This window comes from Pipistrellus kuhlii, unplaced genomic scaffold (genome assembly GCF_014108245.1).
Source record: "Pipistrellus kuhlii isolate mPipKuh1 unplaced genomic scaffold, mPipKuh1.p scaffold_m20_p_18, whole genome shotgun sequence".
NCBI lineage: Eukaryota > Metazoa > Chordata > Mammalia > Chiroptera > Vespertilionidae > Pipistrellus > Pipistrellus kuhlii.
This window is the reverse complement of record NW_023425493.1, coordinates 18,425,691-18,433,652: the sequence shown is the minus strand read 5'-3', so window position 1 is coordinate 18,433,652 and position 7,962 is coordinate 18,425,691. Positions and strand designations below refer to the sequence as shown.

Genomic DNA, 7,962 nt, shown 5'->3' with positions numbered 1-7,962 from the left:
GTTGAAGCCACCGGTACACCTGCTGGAAGGGTCAGGTGGGTAGCTTGCCTTTGGATGTTTGCTTGTTTTTGCTGTTTTGTTGTTGTTGTTGTTGTTGTTTTTTAGAACAGTGATGTAGGAATAATACAGGTTGCTCCAAGTGCTAAATTCTTACTCCCTCTCCTTTACAAATTGGGCCTGGGCTGAGGGACCAAGCTTTTTATTTTATTATATGTTATTTTATTATTGATGCATTATTCACCATTAACTTGAATCATACAGACTACCCAGGGTATGAGAAAGAACACATGTGATTTGAGGAGAATGCTCCCTGTTTGAGCATTAAGCTGGATGGCCCTAAGTCTCCCTCCCCCTGGACTTCAGTCCAGCCAGGACTGGAGAGCAGAGTTAGGAGAAGATGAGCAAACAGACCAGGGCAGGGAAGAGTTCCATGCTGAGCTGCTTTGGACGTGCTAAAAAGTGTCAGTTCCCTTCCATCTCCTCCAGCCATGTTCTCAGAGCAGACTGATGTCAGCAAGTGTCTTTAGGGGGTCAGCACAGAAGCAGCTGGTAGACTTTTAAACATTAACTGAGGGGGCAGTGGCTTTGCTTCTTTCCTGCCAGATCTCCCCATCACAACTATAACTACACACTGCTCAGCCCGGAAGTCGGGGTACCCCTCAACATCAGGCAGGGACATCAGATGTCATTGGACTTCCAGGGACCCGTGTGGACCAGAAAAAAAAAAAAAAAAAGATATGAGCTTTTCAGGCGGTGGCTAGGCAAAGCCCTGTGGCCAGCAACATCCCGTGGTCCTAAGACCTGTTCTCAGGGTTTTCCGTACAGACCACGCCAGGATCCATGACCGCGTGTCCATTTCTTAGGCAAAAGGGCAGTGGAACTGGAGGAAGGCTCTTGGGAAGGAAGGCACCTGCCTGCACCGTTTTATCCCTGCCGGTGGCTCCTGTGCGGACAGGCTCCGTGGAGGGGGATCCTCCAGGGGCGGGGCCAGCGCCAGTCAGGTCGCTCAGTACCTGCCCCAGCCCCGGCCACCTGGAGGGGCCATGGGGTTCTGGGCTGCGTGCAGGGCCGGTCTCAGAGCGCCACCCGGGTCCCCGGTGCCCGAAATTTCGCGCGAGCGCAGACCCCGCGGGAGTGGCCTCCGGGCGGAGCTGGCTCAGCCTCGGTAACGGTAACGGGTCGGGGCGCTCCTGGGCACCTGGGTTCCTCCAAGGGAGGAAAAAGGGGGAGGAGACGGGGTCGGGGCGAGTGGAGAGCCCCCGCAGGACACCGGGCTCCGCGCGCCAGCGGATGTCCCTCGAAAGTGCGCCCCTAAACCGGGATAAGCGCGTCCGGGCTGCCCGCCTCTGTCCACCTCGGTCTTGACCTTGGCGCTGTGGGCCGGGCTGGGGCTGCAGTTGGCTCTGGCTCTCTGCACAGTGAGCCAGCCGTTCGCTCTGAAGGGCGCGGGTGCGCTGGGGGAGGTGGGCGGCTCCGGCCTGGCAGCCAGGCTGCAGGTCGGTCCCCGCCTCCTGGCAGGACTGGCGGAGTCCCTGCCCCAGAGCGCAGCGCCAGCGCTGGCCTCCGCCCGCCTCGCCCATCTATCTCCTCGCGGCACCTTCCTCCTCCAGCGGGACCCGCCGGACCCCTCCGTGCCGCCGCCACCGGGGACCATGCAGTGGCCCGAGCACTGGGCGAGCGTGAGTGGGGGGGGGGGGGGGGGAGGACCCAGTGGGGGGAGCAGCCGGGTCCGTCTGCGCGGCCAGGTGGGTCCGAGAGCACACGCACCCCTGGGCCCGCCTGGCCGCCCGCTAGGTTCGCTGGAGATTTTCCTGGAGTTGTGTAAAATGAGGAGGGAGGCGGTTAGCGGCGGGCTTCAGCGTCTCCGCCTGTGCCTTAGGGTCCAGGACAGGAACGGAGAGACCGGACCCTCACCTGGGCCACCAGGCAAGTCTTTCTAAGGCCCCAGAGCCCGTGGCCCGAACCCCCATCCCTTGGAGCTGCTGTGGCCTTCTGGAGGAGGATTTCGCCCAAGCAGAGAGACAAGGGGGCGAGCAAAAAGCCTCGGGTCAGAAAGAAAGCTTAGTTCTGCTCCTTCATTCCCAGTCTCTGGCCAAGCTGGGGCGGACCAAGTGCGGGGCTGCAGCAGGCGGGCGGCCAGAGTGGCGTCCTGGGTCCCCCACGGCAGCGAGGGAGGCAGGGGTGGAGATCTGGCTTCTCCATCAGCACTCCGGGGCTCCATACACCACCCGCGTTTTTCAGCCACACGTGGGCATTCCTTTTCTCTGAGTGGGTTTGTGGGGATCTGGAAGTTAGCTCTTCTAAAAACTTTGGGGGGTAGGGATCCAGCCGGAGCCCTAACCCTAACCCCAGCCCACGCTCATGGCCTGGCTGCAGGCAGGGTTTGGGAGGAGAGAGCCTCGTGGGCTGGGCTAGGGGCTTCTGAAGAGGCCGCAGTGTAACTGGCAGGGGTGGAAGTCTGTGCAGTCGGGTCCCAATGCCCTGCCAGTGTCTGAGCCAGACCCGCATTTTATGTCTCTAAGACACCAACAATGATGCAGGGACTTCAGATCCGGTGTATCCATTCTGCTTCAGAGTCGGAGGCTTCAGGGGAAAGGCTGTTTCCTTTGTGTGCTAGTGCGGTCAGTGCTCCTAAGTGCATTCAGGTCCAGCCCCTTTCCTTCTAGGGGGGCATGGAGCAAAGGGATGTTCTCCGAAAGCAGTTATAACTGCTTAGTTCGCTCTCAGGAGGGCTCCGTTCCATGCCCGAGGGGACCTAAGCCAGCACCTAGAGATAGGGGGTCATGTTGGCACCCAGACAGGAACTAAAATGTGCTCCCCAAGGTTTAGCTGTGGTGTTAGCTGAGTCTATAGCATCATTTCCCCTCACACATAAGGGGCATTGCTATGGTTTCTGAATCCATGTGGGAATGGGAAAAGCCTCTGAAGTTATTTGGGGTGGGAGTAGGGGTGGGGGTGGGGGCGGGGGTGGGGGTCTTATGTGTACATAGAAACCTTGTTTGGGGCATCACTGGCATTTCTGCCAGAACTAGAAATCTACCTTTTGTGATCTCATCCAAAACTGTGCTTGGGAAAGGCTCCGATGCTGATGAGGGCAAATCCCTCATGCTTTGCCCAAGGATCTCTGTTTTGTCTCTAGCTTGCCCATCTGTAATTGGAAATGAGGTCTGCTTAGTGCAGAGAGTGCCTCTGTCTGAATGCAAGCATCATCTGGTAACAGGAATGCCTGGCACAGAAACAGCCCCCTGCCCCCCGGCACAGTGAGGGTTTTCGTGATTTCTGCTGCTAACCGTGGAAGGGGGCTGGGTGGATCAGAGGAGGAGCCGCCGGGAACCCTCCGGGTAGCTATTTGACAAAAGAGCTGTTTGGCCCTCGCTGGGCTGTTCCAGGTCCTGTCAGTTGTGAAAAGTGCCCTGAGGTCTAGGATCTGGCCTGATGGAAAGTTGCTGCCATCTATTAAGTACCTTCTATGTGACATACACAAGGCTTTGTGAAATCAGTATTATACTCCCCATATTTCATGTGAGGAGACTGAGTTTGGAAGAGGTTAAATGATTTGCTAAGATCTTTGGTACGTGGCAGAGCTGTGCTTGAAATGCAGGTCCCTCTGGTTCCAAAGTCCCTGCTCCTTCCACAGGCCACTCTCCTCCCATGAATGACCCACACATGGTAACTGAAAGCCCAGAGCCACTGTGTACAGGAGACGTTTGTGACCCCGTTAGACTTCCCGGATCATGCTGGGACACAAAGAAACATATGTATATTGTAGCATTATTTGAGCTGTGAAAGAACAACCTATGTACTCATCGAATGGGGTATACTTTGTGATACTTCCAGATAGTCAAATACTTTATCCATAAAAAAAAAAAAAAAAAAAAAAAAAAAAAAAAAAAAAAAAAAAAAAAAAAAAGTAGGCGAAGCTTACTCTAAAACTGACATGGAACAATTTGCAAGATGCATGGCTAAATGGAAAACATGCAGAGTGTTTATAATATGCTACTGTTCATGTTATAAAAGAGGAGGAAGAGGGAGAGTTCAGGATATTTGCTTGTCAGTGCATAACTATATACACAAAACCTAATAATATCTGTTGCCTCCAGGGAGAGTGGACCTGTAAACCCTTTGTTTAGACCTCTCTGAGCTGGATAGGCAAGATCTTATCCTCCAACTTTGAAAGCAAAATGGAGAACTAGAAATTACCCCTCTTCTTACTGCCCTAATGTTCCCCTATACAGGATAAAGCATCAGCAATCGGATGGTATTAACAAGGGCACGGGAGGAGCACTGTGGTTGGGCATCTGAGGGGCAGAAGGGATGCCAGTTTATGGTGTTGTATTTGGAGAGGAAGAGAGATCCACTTGAAAGAAAAGGGTTGGAAATTATTCTGGGGTCTGAAGCTCTATTCCCCCAGAGGAGGAGGGAAGGCTATTGGAGTTGTCACACTATCAGTCAGTGTGTCCCTGGATGCCCCTTTGGGTGCGCTTTATCTGCACAGATGCCCAGCTCAGTGGTGTCCCCTCTTCCCCAAGAATTCCCTTCTCGATCACCCAGCCTTGAGGCCCACGGATGCACGAAGGGGATGGAGGCAGGTACCAGGCACTGCCTCCCCTCCTTCGGGTAGGACAGGCTGTTGAGCAGCAGGAGCAGTGGGAGAAAAGCTTGCTTCCCGCCACACCAGGCGGGGCTCCCCTGCACTGTTGGAGGGTTAGGCTTCATTTCAGTCACTCTGCTGAGCACTCTGCCTACATTATGTCACTTCATCTCTTAACCGAGTACATGTGAGAGCCCAGGCTCATTGCTATCAAGCAAACAGCACCTTTCTGCTCCCCCTCCAGTGACTTTTCCGTTCTCTGCACGGTAACCTGCACACAGGTGCTCACAGACTCAGTTTGGGTATTAACAGCATGTGGCTGAGCATCTCATGCCCTGATAGACGACCTGGAATCTTTGCAGTCTGGGTAGGTTTGGACAAGGCACAGTTCAGGGGCAAAGCAGAGTTCTGGGTTTGGATTTCCATCTGTCTTGCTTCTATCTCTGTGTGCGTTAGGGCTGGGCTGAGTGGACTGTGTGTGAGGTTCCCCAGGGACGGAGGGAAGAGAAGGAGCGACTGCCTCTGCTTTGGTCCAGATGTGGTGCTGAGAAGGGCGGTGAGGGTGGGCTTATGAGGCCGTGTGTCTGCACCCAGTGAGGAAGGCGGACGGGGTGGTCTCTGAACTGCAGGTCTGTGCCGGGAGTTTGTTTGGAAAAAATAGCCTGAGAACTCAGAGCCCCGCTCATTGCAAACCTTTCTCCTCCCACGCAGCTCACAAGGCCTGGGCTCACCTCTGACTCACATTCCACTTCAGAAGGAAACAGCTTGAATTTTCCCCCAAATAAATTCTGGAGCACACCAGGCAGCTGCTGCTTCTGTGTGCTGCTGTTGCCCACAGGGGTGAGAGAAAGAAGCTGGAACAGGCTCTTGGCCATGGCTGCCAGAACCTAGCAGGAGGGTGCCTGCCCCAACTATTTTTTTTTTTTAAAGTAACCTTATATCACACACAAAAAAGTGTTGTTTATATAGCATACTGTAATGGATGACCAGTTTAACCACTTCAACTTAGAAAATATCTATTGTTCAAGGCCCTGGGAAGACAGAAAGATGTGAGTGGCGTGGTCCCTGGGCTTGAGGTGCCCTCAAGGCAGAGTTGGGAGGGGAACATTCACATCACCAAGAGGGCTCTGCAGACTAAAGTACACCCTAAGGAGAGGTACCAGCAATGTGCCCTCATGTGCGGAGGGGCCGAAGTGAGTCAAAGGCTGGCCCAAGTAACTCAGGTAGATTATTAAGGTCCTTTCGGAGGAGGTGACTTTTTAATTGGACCTTGAATGTTAAGTATGATTTTGATAGGCAAGCTCAGTAGAAGTGGCTAAGAGAATAGCTTAGCCAAAAGCATAGGGCTGCAATAGAATATGGAGTGTTTAAAGGTAAATCAACATCTCTAACGTCATCATTTGCCCAACTTCTGTCTTAGACACACAACATAGTATTTTTTTAGGCACTCAACAAAATGAAACTGTTTATATCCCCATAAAATAATCACTAACTATGATTTTTTGGGGGTGGTAAAATCAACAGGGCTTGATTATAGATTAGATATTAAAAGTGAAGGCCACAAGCCCAAGATCTATAAAGCTGTATAAGTTTGTGTCAGATTCATTTTGCTTTAAAAAAATAACGGATGGTGTCTTACAGATATAAAATCAACATTTCTGTGCATCACACTGCTGTCACCGCTAGTTTTTCAGTGACAAACGAGCCTAGTGAGGAGGCCTGGAAGGAGCACTGGGAAGAGGATTCACCTTTCTCCTGGCCATTTTATTCACGCTTATTCACTCACTCAGCTATTCCTGCATTCAGCAGACATAATCCGTGGGTCTGGGCCAACGGCTTGGCTGGCTAGGGAGAGGTAAAAGGAAATGCCACAGGAAGATCAAAGGAAATGCCTCCAGGAACTCAGGCAGACCTCGGACATACGGCAGGTTCGGTTCTAGACCACTGCAATAAAGGGAATATTGCAATAAAGCAAGTCACAGAAATGTTTTGATTCCCTAGTGAATATAAAAGTTATGTTTACACTATACTATAGTCTATTAAATGAACAATAACATTATATCTAAAAAGTTTACATACTTAAAGTAAAAAAATGCTTTCTTGCTAAAAAAAAAAATGCTAATCATTATCTGAGTCTTCAGTGAATTGTAATCCTTTTGCTGGTGGAGGGTTTAACCCTAGCAGCATCCTAGATCACTGATCACAGATCACCATCACGAGCATAATAATAATGAAAAAGTTTGAAATATTATGAGCATTACCAAGTTGTGACATAGAGACCCGGAGTGAGCAAGCAGTGTTGCAAAATTGGTACCAACAGACTCACTCAGCATGGAGCTGCACAAACCTTCAGTGTGTAAAAAGCGCAGTATCTGCGAAGCCCCATAAAACAAGGGAGAGATCACAAGAGAAGGTAGTGAATGCCTTGGTGAAAATAGGGACAAAGGGCAATGGGGAAATGTGTGTTCAATAAATGCTGGTTGCTAAAATAAAGAAGCAGCATGATAAACAATACCAGATACCTCCAAGAGAACAAATCAGAGATCAAAACATTATTTCTTAGGATTTAGCCAAACACTTGTTCATGCCCTGAACTCCGTGGAAGCTGTGATTCTCTCTGGATAACACTGTGAAATATTTACATATTAAAATGGCTGCATATATGATAATTTTTAAATCAGAGAGCATCTTATGCTAGATTCTATCACAGACATAGAATAGCAGGCACTAAGTTTTAAGAAAGAAAACTTTATAGAACAAAAACTTTTAATTGAGAATATTCTGTCAGCTCATTTTTCTGTGAATTGGGGAAGGACTGCCAAGATTCTATTTTAGTGCAGGAAACCCTCAGTCCAGCTGGTGGAACCCCAGGGTTCCACAGGAGCAGTGCTGGCAGTTTGAAGGCTGTTGATGACTTCAGCAAGGGCAACCTCAGAGGAGTAACGAGGCCAGAACCTAGACAGGATTAGGTTGAAAAGTGAGGATTGCATTCACAAGATGTCAGCAAATATATATTTTTTAAAAGACGTTTGACACATGTGGGTTTTTTTTTTAAGCTTTTTTTTTTATTTTATTGATTTTTTACAGAGAGGAAGAGAGAGGGATAGAGAGTTAGAAACATCGATGAGAGAGAATCATCGATCAGCTGCCTCTTGCACACCCCCTACTGGGGATGTGCCCGCAACCAAGGTATACGCCCTTGGCCGGAATCAAACCCGGGACCTTTTGGTCCACAAGCCAACACTCTATCCACTGAGCCAAACTGGTTTCGGTGTGATGTCAGCAAATATTTATTGAGTGGCAAATAGAATTGAATGTCACCGGGGATATAAGATTTGTGGTTTCATTATGTTTTACTGAGAGACAATTGA

At 50.3% G+C, this 7,962-nt stretch overlaps 1 protein-coding gene across 2 annotated transcripts in view; it reads left to right on the top strand.

The window, feature by feature from the left end:
- Positions 1–1,060: 1,060 nt before the first annotated feature.
- The window catches only part of FAM163A (family with sequence similarity 163 member A), a 36,284-nt gene continuing 29,382 nt past the window's right edge, over positions 1,061–7,962 (top strand). Inside the window, exon 1 of one of the 2 annotated variants that reach the window (XM_036441973.2) lies at positions 1,061–1,165. The gene's annotated coding sequence lies outside the window, so the exon portion shown is untranslated. Of the gene's footprint in view, positions 1,166–1,220; positions 1,680–7,962 lie in introns of those variants that run through there. The other variant, XM_036441974.2, reaches the window with a different exon arrangement.